Raw genomic sequence first — 13,697 nt, 5'->3', positions numbered from 1 at the left:
CAATGTAGTAGGGCTGGTCATCTTTATAAAAAAAAGTGGTTTTGAATACTTTTACATGCATAGTTGTGTGGTGGAAGAACCTTAGGTGAAACTATCGTTTAATGGGTTCGAATGTGATGTGCTAAAACAGTTGAACTATGCTTTTTCTCAACTTCATCCAAATGGTTGGGCTTTTTTTAGGTGTTTTGAAATGGAATATTTGAAAATAAAACCCTCAGTAGAGTTGTTCTTTTCCCTTTTTCAAGCTAAAGGGGTTTGGAGAAGGATTTGGGTTAATTTAAATAGCTCTTTTGGTTTTGTAGTTTTCAAACTGTATAAGTCTTCTTTAAAAAACCAGCGACTAAAAAATGTCTTTTGGATTAAAGAATGCCAGCGCCACATACCAGCGACTGATGAGCAAAGTATTTTCCCCTCACATAGGGAAACTTATGGAAGTATATACAAACGACATGCTTGTTAAAACCAAGGTCGACTCAACACTTTTGTCTGATCTCTCCGAGGTGTTCTCTACAATAAGGAAGTACGGGATGAGGCTAAACCCCTCAAAATGCACCTTCGCATTAGAGGCGCAAATATTCTTAGTTTCATACTAACTCAAAGAGGCATAGAAGCGAACCCAGACAAGTGCAAAGCCGTACTATACATGAAGAGTCCGACCTGTCTCAAAGAAGTTCAATAATTAAATGAAAGGTTGGCAGCCCTATCTATATTCCTAGCAGGGTCAGCATTGAAAACACTACCCATATACTCAATCCTCATAAAGAAGAAGTAGTTTGAGTGGACTCCAGAATGTGAGCAAACCTTTCAATAATTCAAAACCTTTCTGGGTCAACCCCTATACTTACCTGACCTATAGCAGGAGAAGAGCTCGTCCTCTACTTAGTAGTGGCGAGCCGAGCTATAGCCTTAGCTTTTATCATAGAAGATGAGAACGGACAACAACTCATCTACTTTGTTATCAAAGCCTTACAAGGAGTAAAATTAAACAATTAAAAGATAGAAAAAGTTCGTGTATGCTCTTATTCTCACCTTTCGAAGGCTCCAACCTTATTTCTAAGCTCATACCATAAAGGTCCGTACTAATCAACCAATGAAACACATTCTACAAAAGACGGATTTGGCAGGACGGATGTTGCAATGGGCTGTGGAAGTGTCCGAATTCGACTTGAGGTATGAAACTCGGACAGCAATCAAATCCTAGTATCTCGCTAACTTCGTAGCTTAATATACCAAAAGTTGGGGAAGCCCAACAGCGTGGAGCATATATGTATACGGGTCGTTCAATAAAACCGGCAGTAGAACAGGCGTCATCTTAGAAAGTGAGCAAGGAACTCAGATAGAACTCTCATTAAGGTTCGAATTTTCAGCTTCTAATAACCAAGCAGAGTATGAAGCCTTACTTGTTGGCTTGAAGCTAGCTAAAGTAGTGGGAGCAGAAAAGCTAATAGTGTTCAGTGACTCTCAAGTGGTAACTTCACAGATTAACGATACCTATCAAGCCAAGGACCCCAACATGAAGAAATACTTAAATGAAACACGAGAACAACTAGCACAGTTCTCAGAATGAGAGGTTCGACATATAACTGGGGAATCAAATGCCCGAGCTAATGCCCTCTCCAATCAAAATGGTCCCTGAAAGATTTTTTTAATCAAAATCATCCTAGAAAGATTTTCAGTTAGTCGCGTTAGTCCTTCCGTTAACTCTCTCGCTAACGCCGTTAACAGAAGCTGACATGGCACGTTAGGATCTATGTCAGCACACCCCCATCAATCCTAGTTGTCTGTCAGCATGACTACTTTATGAAATTTCGTCAAATTAATCCCTAACTCATAAACCCTAATCCCTTCATAGTGTATATATGTCCCCTTATGTTGAGTGCAGTTGCAGAGGTTCAGAGACCAAAATTGGAGCTCGCCGGCATGATGGGTGGTGGAAACGGAGGTCATCGTGGAGGGGTCTCCTGTCACGCAGTTGGTAGCCATGGGTCTAGCTCGTTTATGCGAAGAAAGAGGAAGAATGAAGACCTAATATGTCATTGTGGGTTGAAGACATTGATTAAAAATGGTTTAATTACTCTGTTGGTCCCTATAGTTTCGCGAAATTTTCAATTAGATCCTTATACTTTTTCTCCTTTTAATTGGGTTCCTGCACTAATTTTTTTTCAATTGAGTTCCTATACTTTTTTTTCTTTTATTTGAGTCTCTGCACCAATTTTTTTTTTAGTTGGGTCTCTATACAATTAAGCCAATTACTACCAAGAGGGACCTAATTGAAAAAAAAGTTTGGTGCAGAGACCCAATTAAAAGGGAAAAAAAGTATAGGGACCTAATTGAAAATTTTATGAAACTATAGGGACCAACAGAGTAATTAGACCATTAAAAAATCTGGAACTTCAGAGAACCCAGATAGATTGTTCCATACATGTCCAAGATATCAGATGAGTTGTTCTCATAAATTCCTTTGTCTTTAACATTCTTACTAGTTGTGGAGGTTTTCAACCATAGGGTTCCTTAAATTTCTACAAAAGGGCAGCCATTGCAACTTCTTCAAGTGGGTTGATAAAGATGAATATGATGGAGAAAATAGAGATATAGAAATTAATGCAGAAGTAGAGAGCAATCATGATGAGTGAAAAGTAAACATTGCATGGAGAATGGGAAATTTGGAAGCAGAAGTGAGACTTGCAGGAATGCTAATGACCTTTATGTTCATTGGATTGATAATTGTAATTTTAGTTGTGGGTTTAATTTGTACATTTTGTATTTCCAAGTGATAGTGCAATTAATTTGTATTAGGCATGCAATTTGGTATGAACAAGAACTAGAAGATATGTCTTATTGTATTCAATTTAGTCTTTAATTGAGAAACTTGTTTTTCTAAATTTTATTTTAGCAATGTTATCCTTTAAATTGTAACCTGGTTAATTGAACTTAAAAGTAGTGATTGAAGTTAACACTTTATGAAATCAGTAAACACATTACACAATTGTACCTAATTACACAAGATTACAATGATATGTAGATAAACAAAATATTTTCATATATTGAAACTGAAACAATAACATTGTTTGATCATAATTGTCTGATCGACATCCAAAAATCTAACCATATTAACTTAATTAAAGGGCTAAACCAAAAAAAGAGACTTCACATTGAAACCAACATCAATGTTTTTAATGGCAATAAGAGAGCTGATAAATCCCAATTTTGTGGTTTATCTTGTACTTAATTTAGGAGATTCTATCAACTTATCTCAAATTTATTCAATGAAATAGCATGCTTTCGTAATTCTCCCTAAATTTGTGCTTAAGAGTGAAAACATGCTTTTTAGGCCCTTAAATTGATAAATTTAATTCACTTTAATTCCATTCGATGCCTTGATATGTTTGTTGAGTGATTTCGGGTTCATAAGGCAAGTATTGGATGGAAGAAGTGAAGAGAAAAGCATGCAAAGTGGAGAATTCATGAAGAAATGAGCATTTGGAGAATTTAAGGCCACGCGCACGCGTCACCCACGCGTACGCGTGAGGAGGAAATTTGCCAGCGACACGCACGTGTCAACCACACGCACGCGTGACGCTGATGATGTGACCTCATTAAAGTACTGAGCCTTAGGTGAAATTAGGCTCTAAGATAAATAGAGAAGAATTAGTGACTTAAATAGGTGAAATTTTACAGGAATTTAGAACACGAAGCCTTAGGTTTCTAGAGTACTGTTCATACCCTGGGTCGAGCTATCCGACCTGGGGTGATCGACGATAAAGCGACCGACCTCTTCAGGTCAAGCGGACCGACTTCTTCTTAAAGAACTCGGCCGAGTCAACAAGAGAGCCCAATAAAGGGCCCAGGTAGAGGAACACGACTCAAATCCTAAGGCAGCCCAAGCCTATAGAGATAAAGGCGGTTCCGTTGAAGATACGCTGACCTCAACCCAAAAGATAAAGATAAGATAAGATAACTAACTTATCTTATCCAAAGGTCGCATCTCACCATTATAAATACACTGGAGCACCTAGGTATAACTCATACTCTGATTCTACATAACACCTGTTTAATACCCATGCTAACTTAAGCATCAGAGTCTCTTGCAGGTACCCCCACCTTTCGGTGATAGAGGATCAGCAGCACGTTCAGTCCAAACAAATCGGACGCACCAGCTCCGGCCGCCATTCACCAGCCGGACACATCGGTTCCGACCAGTGCAGAAGATCTCGTCCGAGATCGACCTACAGTTTTAGGTAAACCTCGGAACATTGGCGCCGTTGTCGGGGAACCTGGAAGTCATCCCGTTACCATGGCGGACAACCATGACAACGACCATGACTCAGGTCTGGAAGAGAGAACAACGCACAAGAACGCGGATGTCATGCTACAAGATACGCCGGAAACCAACAAGGACAAAGACTCACCAAATTCAGGGGCCATAGAAGCGCTCTTAGATCACCTAAAACAACTGGAAAAAGAAACCCAACAACAACGGGAAATCGGAAGAGATCTACAAAGAGAGATGCGGCGACGTCGGGAGTTGGAAGAAAAACTACAGCAATTGGAAGCTGATCTCAAATCAAAAGCCCCTCGGGCCAATCTCGAAGAAAATTCACACAAAGAGCAGGACCCGTTCACCAGGGAAATCATGAAAACCAAAATTCCAAAAGACTTAAAACTCCCAGAAATGACCCTGTATGATGGCACCACGGATCCCAACCACCACCTCAGCAACTTCAGAAGCAGAATGTACCTCACCGATGCCCCAGATGCTGTTCGCTGTAAAGCTTTTCCAACAACTCTCACAAAGACAGCCATTCGATGGTCCGATAACCTACCCCCAAAATCCATCTCAAGCTTTGACGACCTAGCTAAAAAATTCCTAGCCAGATTCTCCATTCAGAAAGATAAAGCTAAAGCACGCCCCCAGTTTACTAGGAATTAAACAGGGAGATCGGGAGAGCCTCCGCAACTATATGGAGAGATTCAACAAAACGTGCATGGACATACAAAGTTTACCCACGGAGGCCGCAACCATGGGACTCATCAACGGCCTACGATAGGGACCTTTCAGCCAGTCTATATAAAAAAAGTACCCGACCTCCTTAGACGAAGTACAGGAACGAGCAGAAAAATACATCAACATGGAAGAAAATGCGCGGTTAGGAGAGACCTCAAAATCGGGGGCCTCCTACCGTGACAGAGACAAGGAATCTAAACGAAAAGAAGATCGACAAGGGGAGAAAATAAAAAATACCATAATTACACTCCCCTCAGAGCATCCCTAGTCGAAATATACAAAGAGGTCTGCCATACAGAAAAAATTCCCCCAGCACGGCCCCTCAAAGGCAAAAAGGGAGGAGGAAATCGGAAGAAGTATTGTGAATATCATCGGGTCCGAGGACACTCCACAAACGAATGCTTCGACTTGAAAAATATCATAGAAAAATTGGTGAGGGAAGGAAAATTAGATCGATTCCTGGCCACCCGAGATGATGATCAAAGAAAGAGACGAAGGGATGAAGATACCGAACGAACAGAACGATCACCTCGGACACCAGAAGACATGTCCACATGATACATGGCGGATTCGCAGCAGGAGGGTTCTCCAAATCCTCCCGCAAAAGGTATCTCAAAGAAGTATATCATGTCGAAGGAGAGGAGGAAGCACTCAACATCCCAGCGATAACATTCACTAAGGAGGACGCGTCCGACATCATCACAGGACACGACGATCCAATGGTTATCACCATCATATTGGCAAACGCCAACCTACACCGCACCTTAATAGACCAAGGGAGTTCTGCCGACATCTTATTCAAAACAGCCTTTGATAAACTCGGCTTAGAAGAAAAAGAACTTAAAACATATCCAAACAGTCTGTTCGGGTTAGGAGATACCCCGGTTCGACCACTAGGATACATACCACTACATACAACCTTCGGAAAAGAGGACCAATTCAGGACCCTCAAAATAGACTACATCGTAGTCGATGTAAGTTCAGCTTACAATGCTCTCATAGGTCGGACAACACTCAACCAACTCGGCGCAATAGTCTCGACCCCACACCTATGTATGAAATTCCCAACTCCAAAAGGGATAGCCACGATAAAAGCAGACCAGAAGATGGCACGTCGCTGTTATAACGAAAGCCTAAACCTCAGAGGCAAAGGAGAAGAGTTCCACACAATCGAGTTGGGCGGAGTTCAACGACGGGAAGATCTTCGCCCCCAACCAGAGGGCGAGATAGAAAAGATTCAGATCGGGGACACCTCGGAAAAAACAACTAATATCGGTACAATCCTCAAAGGAGATTTAAAAGAATTGCTAATACAATTCTTACGAGATAACGTCGACCTCTTTGCATGGAAAGCCGCAGACATGCCAGGCATAGACCCTAAACTAATGTGTCATAAGTTGGCAGTTTATCCAGGATCTTGACCGGTGCAGCAGAGACGAAGAAAACTTGGGCCAGAGCGATCCCAGGCTGTGGAAGAGCAAGTACAGGCACTGCTGGAAGCCGGATTTATAAGAGAAGTCAAATACCCACTATGGCTAGCCAACGTCGTCTTGGTGAAAAATTCGAATGGGAAGTGGCAAATGTGCACCGATTACACCGATCTCAACAAAGCTTGTCCAAAAGATCCATACCCACTCCCAAGTATTGACGCCCTGGTAGATGCTTCCTCTGGATATAAATATCTCTCGTTTATGGATGCATATTCGGGATACAACCAAATTCCCATGTATCCACCAGATCAAGAAAAAAACCTCGTTTTTAACACCAAAGGCGAACTACTGTTACATCGTGATGCCTTTCGGTCTCAAGAACACAGGAGCTACTTATCAAAGACTAATGAATAAAGTTTTCTCGGATCACATCGGAAAGATCATGGAGGTCTATGTGGACGACATGCTAATAAAAACACAAAGCGAAGAGACATTATTGTCCGACCTGGCTTAAGTGTTCGACACCATAAGGAAGCATGTCATGCGACTCAATCCTGCGAAATGCACCTTTGCAGTAGAAGCAGGCAAATTCTTAGGTTTCATGCTCACTCAAAGAGGAATTGAAGCAAATCCAGACAAATGTCAGGCCATACTCAACATGAAGAGCCCAACCTGTGTCAAAGAAGTACAGCAACTCAACGGGAGATTGGCCGCCCTATCCCGATTCTTAGCAGGAGCCGCGATAAGATCTCTCCCCTTCTATGCTACTTTAAGAAAGGGAAAACAGTTCGAATGGACAATAGAGTACGAACAAGCCTTCCAAGACTTTAAAAAGTTCTTAGGACAGCCATCTATCCTATCCCGACCACGAGTAGGAGAACCACTTATATTATATCTCGCAGTGGGAAGCAGGGCAGTAGCATTAGCACTAGTCAGAGAAGACGAAAATGGACAAGAACCCGTCTACTTCATTAGCAAAGAACTGCAGGGATCCGAGCTGAACTATCAGAAAATAGAAAAATTTGCCTACACTCTCATTCTAACGTCTCGACGACTCTGCCCTTACTTCCAGGCCCACACCATTAAAGTCCGAACTAACCAGCCCTTAAAAGGAATATTGCAAAAAACAGATCTAGCGGGCAGAATTCTACAATGGGCATTCGAACTGTCAGAATTCGACCTCCAATACGAAGCTCGGGCGGCCATTAAATCACAGTATCTGGCCGATTTTATTGCAGAATTCACAGATGCCCTAGAAACCCCACAGAATAGAATCTTTACGTGGACGGTTCTTCAAATAAAACTGGAAGCGGCGCAGGTGTAATAATAGAAAGCAACCAAGGAACCCAAGTTGAGCTCTCCCTCAAGTTCGGGTTCCCGGCCTCAAACAAACAAGCGGAATATGAAGCATTATTAGCTGGTTTGAAGCTGGCTAAAGAGGTCGGAGCTCAAAAACTCAACATTTACAGTGATTCACAAGTGGTCACATCACAAATAACAGGAAGCTACCAAGCCAAAGACCCCACCATGAAAAAGTATTTGGATAAAGCCAAGGAACAGCTCGGACAAATTGGGGAATATAAGATCTGCCACATACCCCGCGAACAAAATGCCCGAGCTGATGCACTCTCAAAACTAGCCAGCACCAAACCAGGAGGCAACAATAGAAGCCTCATCCAGGAGATGTTGTAGAACTCGTCAATCTTGGAAGAGGGAAAAGTCCTGACGATAACAAGTTGGGACCAAGGATGGATAACCCCCATAATCAACTACCTCAAAACAGGAACGCTCCCCACAGAAGAAAAGGAGGCAAAGAGGTTAAAAAGGGAGGCACAGTACTACACCATCATAAACAACATCCTGTACAAAAGAGAAATATCAACACCTTTACTAAAATGCGTGCCGACTCCCAACACAAGGGAAGTACTAGAAGAAATACACGGCGGCATTTGTGGCAATCATCTCGGAGCACGAGCTCTCACCAAAAAAGTACTCCGGGCGGGATTTTATTGGCCAACTCTGCAGAAAGAAGCCACAGAATTTGTAAAGACATGTCCACCATGTCAGAAACATGCCAACTTTCACATCGCCCCGCCAAAAGAACTCATCAGCGTGACCTCGCCTTGGTCGTTTGCAAAATGGGGACTCGATCTCCTCGGCCCCTTCCCACAGGGATCAGGACAAGTTAAATTCCTCATAGTAGGGGTAGATTACTTTACAAAGTGGATCGCGGCAGAGCCCCTAGCTAATGCCACCGCTCAAAGAAGCCGAAAATTCTTATATAGAAACATTGTCACGAGGTTCGGGGTTCCATATTCAATAACCACAGACAATGGCACTCAATTCACAGATGCAGGCTTCAGAAAACTAGTAGTCAACTTGAATATAAAGCACCAGTACACCTTCGTTGAACATCCACAAGCCAATGGACAGGCCGAAGCCGTTAACAAAGTCATACTGGCCGGATTAAAATGGAGATTACAAGATGCAAAGGGAGCCTGGGCAGAAGAGCTTCCACAGGTCCTATGGGCATATCGAACAACGCCACATTCCACCACGAAGGAATCTCCCTTCCGACTAGCATACGGAATAGAGGCGATGATCCCAGTAGAGATTGAGGAAGGGTCGCCTAGAGTAGTTCACTACAATGAGGAAGCAAACTCCCAACTTCAGAAAGAAGAGCTCGACTTGTTACCCGAAATCCAGGAAAGAGCTCGGATCAGGGAAGAAGCTCTAAAGCGCCGAATGGCTTCCAGATATAATCAAAAGGTAGTGCCGAGAAGTTTTGCAGAAAATGATCTCATCCTAATCCGAAATGATATCAGAACAACTCGACCAGAAGAAGGAAAACTGGCAGCAAACTGGAAAGGACCCTACCGAGTTGTAGAAGTACTTGGAAAGGGCTACTACAGACTGTCTGAACTCGATGGACGAGAGCTTTCCAGGTCATGGCACGCCTGCAACCTAAGAAGGTACTACAGTTAGAAGAGATAAAAGATCTCATCATTGGATGTACTCTTTTTCCTAAAAAGGTTTTTTAATGAGGCACCAAGTTGAGACTCAGACAATCCCATATGTATATATTTGCACTTTTCCTTTAAATAAAATATATCTTAGATATTCTACAAAGATTTCAAGACGCATTAATCTGAAGCATTCATCGTCCGATTATAAAGCAACAGATCGGCAGAAAGTGAAAAACAATTTCACTGCACGATCACGATAAAGACAACCGTCCGATAAAGGTGAAAACGCGATTCACCCAAAGAACGATCTAGAGATGACAACCACTTTCTACAAATCGGCAAAGATGAACACAGAATAATGTAAGAAGTTATCGAAAGTGATCTAAAAAAGAACCTAACGAGGTCTTACGGATCGCTAAAATAATAACTTAAAGACTGGTCGAACATTAAGAAGTCGAACCAAGTCAAACCAAGTTATAAGTAAACCCTGGAAAGAGGTCTGGCCAACCCTATTAAAGAGGATTACTTTAACTTAGAAGGGCCCGACATAATAAAGTCAGCCCAAAACGAAAAGTTATCAAAGTAGTCCCTGAAAGAGATCTGACAAATATCCAAGAAAGAGGACTACAAAAAATAACTTAAAGGAGACCGACATAACCAAGTCGGACTCCTACTACTAAAAAGTTATCAAAGTAGTCCCTGAAAGAGATTTGACAAAGATCCAAAAAAGAGGATTACAAAAAATAACTTAAAGGAGACCGACTACTAAAAAGTTATCAAAGTAGTCCCTGAAAGAGATCTGACAAAGATCCAAAAAAGAGGACTACAAAAAATAACTTAAAGGAGACTGACATAACCAAGTCGGACTCCTACTACTAAAAGGTTATAAAAGCAATCCCTAAAAGAGACCTGACAAAGGTCCAAGAAAGAGGATTACAAAAATAACCTAGAAAGAGATCGACCTAACGAAGTCGACCTCCTACAAACAAGTTATAAAAATAATCCCCGAAAGAGACCTGACAAAAGTCCAAAAAGGAGGATTACAGAAATAACTTAAAAGGGGACCAGCGCAAAGGAACCACCGAAAAACAAGTTGGACCCATAAGTCACAACCTCAAAGGATCCAAGCTACAAACAATAAAACAAAGCAGTCTGAGGAGGTCAAGATGTAAGATTTCAAGCATCAGTAGAAAAAATGCCAAGTCAAAAAGCTACTTCTTTTTACTCTACAAAAAAGTTATAAGGCCCGGAAGGCCACCAAAACCTACCATAAAGGGATAGCGAGCTACCTTTTGTTCGTCAAAATAAAAAGTTGCTAAACAAGCAACTAGAAAATGTCAGCACTTAAATAAAAAGTTTTAAAAGCCCACAAGCCGGGCCAACTACATATCCAGAAAGAGATCAGCAAACATCAGGAGCCTTCTTGGCAGCATCAGGACAAGGAGAAGGAGGACGAGTCTGGATCGGCACAGCGTCCACAGTTCCATCTTCCCGATTCAGAATCTGGCAATCCGAGTCAGGCGCAGCAGAAGGAACTGAAGAGGTCGACACTTTGGCAGAGGACGCAGGGGGAACAACCTCATCATCACCATCCTCATCATCAGGAACAATCTTGCCATCCCTGACAACGTTGTCCAGGCTAAAAGAGGTGAGATCGGCCTCGGGAGCAATGACCTGAACTTGCTCCCTCAAGTTCTCATAAGCAGCAGTCACGCTGCCAACGAGATGACTTTGGAGCTCAGAATAATCTTCCCGGACACTGTCGAGCTCCCCCCTCAGGCGCATCACCTCCCGATAAGATGCAACGTAACTCTCCTTATGCATCATGGCTGCGTCCTCAGCCAACCTCAAAGAAGCCACCAGTGATTGAGAACTTGCCTCCTCGTTCTTCAAGTCCTTCTCCAGTTTGGCTACCTTTATCTCAAGTTCCTCCTTCAACTCCTTCATCCGATCAAACTCTTGTTTCGCCTCCTCCATAAACGCTTTAGTGGCGTGGAGAGGGAGATTCTGAGCAGTTCGATATATGGCAGCCGCCATATACGCCATCTTCACGTGATTTCGGGCCATAAATTCCAAGTGACGGAGGATGGACACATCGTCCATGGAGAGAGAGCCGTAGGGACCAATTTGCTGATCCACAAATTCAATGGCATTAAAATCAGGAGCATCGAGGTCAAAGGGCTCAGCAGTCTTTTGTTTTTTATTGGGAGGGGCAACAGAGGGAGCAGCAGAAGTGGGGTGAGGATCTACCAAACGGACTCGGGGTGTAGGGATCACCTTCTTCACCCCGGGAGAACTCGGCACTGATGGCTTCTCGCGCACTTGGGAGGACCCCTCCCCAGCCGCTTTGGCCGCAACATTTCTGGCAGCAGTCGCCCTCTGCGCCCTCTTAAAAGCTTTCATGGATTCACTATTCTTCATTGCCTCTGCAAATAAAACAGAAAATTCAGCTACAAGTCAGACAAGTCGGAAAGACAGCTACAAGCAACATAAACAAGATAATAAAAGAAACATAAGATACCCAGTTCAGTTTGAAGAAGAGAAGGATTGTTTAGAAATTTCTTTGTGTCAAGATGGGGAGGGTGACCCCAGCATTCTTCCAAGATAGTCACAAAGGCTCGCTCAGCCTCAGCCAACATTTCCCACGAATACCTAGAGACCCTCACGTCTTTTTGCCATTCCAAGGGAAAAGCAGGTTCCTCATTCTCATCCAGAAAAAAGGGCCGAGCTCCTTCAACAGCTCGGACCTTGAAAAAGTAGTTTTTAAAATCACAGAACGACTCGTCAAACATGGAAAAAACCTTCTTTCCCTGAGAAGAACGAAAGGAGACCCAAGCTGACTTCTTTTTTACCACACCGGGCTTAGTCAAGACAAATAGATAGAAAAAGAGAGATTGGGAAGCAGGAATACCAAAACCATTGCACAACAATTGGAAAATTTTAATAAAATCCCAGGAATTGGGGTGAAGTTGAGAAGGGGCAACATTACAAGACCATAACAGGTCGGTTTCAAATTGGGTAAAAGGAAGGGTGATACCCAGCTGACCAAAGAAAAAATCATAAGCATAAAAGAAAGGGCGACCATCAACAACCCGAGTTGAAAAGCAGACTCTCTCGTCAGAAGAGGGAGGGACAAGTTCATAGTTCTTCTCATCACCAGAATTACTACAGACACTATGAAACTGCCTAAGCTAAGCACAAAATTCAGAATCAACCAGCGAGACACACATGAGAACCATGGAGTCCACCCAATCGGCCATACCCGCGGGAACCTGGGAAGGCATCTCTACAATGTTATTTCGGGAAGACATGAGGTCAACTAAATCCTACAAAAAGAAAAGAAGAATGGATTACTTAAAAACATCTTGGACAGGGGGCAAAACATCTCGACGGGCGGATAAACAAAAAAGGGAAAACCCCAAGACTCAAGACAAAAAGTCTTGGGGCATCCCTTGGAGGCAGTAAACAAACAAGGTCTTTAAGTTACTTCTACAGCCTACATCCCGGCACTCATCAAAATAAAATCCAGAAAGAAAAACAAAGGAAGCAAAAACGCAAAAGGTCCACCCTTCTACAGTTTATTAGCGAAAAGCACTATTTCTACAGTTTATCAGAAATCCCAAAAAGGCCAAGCGGAAAAACAGCAAAAGCGCAAACTTTTTCGAAATCAAGCAAAAAATCATCAGCAAAGAAAAAGCACCAACATCGAACATACCAAACAGAAATTGCCAAAGACGCAACCTTTTTCAGAATCAAACAAAGTCATCATTCCAAAGCTTCAAATACAAAAGCATTCACAAACATGCAAAGTTCTAAAAGTATCAAGCAACAGATGGAGAAACTACAAGACACACAGTGATCAGCAAAAAGACAGAAAGATCCAAACTTTCTCAAAACAGACACAAAAATGGCGTAGAGGAAGGAAGGAAGAAGAGTCGAACCTGTGAAATGAGAGAAAACTGCGAAGAAAAGCAGGGAAGCAGAAGGCAAAAGCCAGAATCACCCTTTCTCCCACGAAAAAGCAAAGTGACAAAGCAACGTCGCTAGGCTAAAACGTGAAACTGCAAACTCCAGGTAGAAGCTTCAGAAAAATCAAAAAGTTGAAAGCGAGAGAATGAAAGAAGAAATGTGAAGAAGTTACGAAAAGGGCGAAGGAGAGAAACTGTTTCTTGAGTGCAAAATTCAAAAATAAAGAAGTTAGGGAAAACGGGGCAATTAAATGCCAATTAAATGCGGATATTAAAACCGTTTGCATTCCCAAAAAAGCGCTAATACAAAAGCGCGCGCTTGTAAAGG

This window comes from Arachis hypogaea, chromosome 15, assembly GCF_003086295.3.
Source record: "Arachis hypogaea cultivar Tifrunner chromosome 15, arahy.Tifrunner.gnm2.J5K5, whole genome shotgun sequence".
Classification (NCBI taxonomy): Eukaryota; Viridiplantae; Streptophyta; class Magnoliopsida; order Fabales; family Fabaceae; genus Arachis; species Arachis hypogaea.
The sequence above is the reverse complement of the archived record's forward strand: the minus strand, read 5'-3'. Positions refer to the sequence as shown.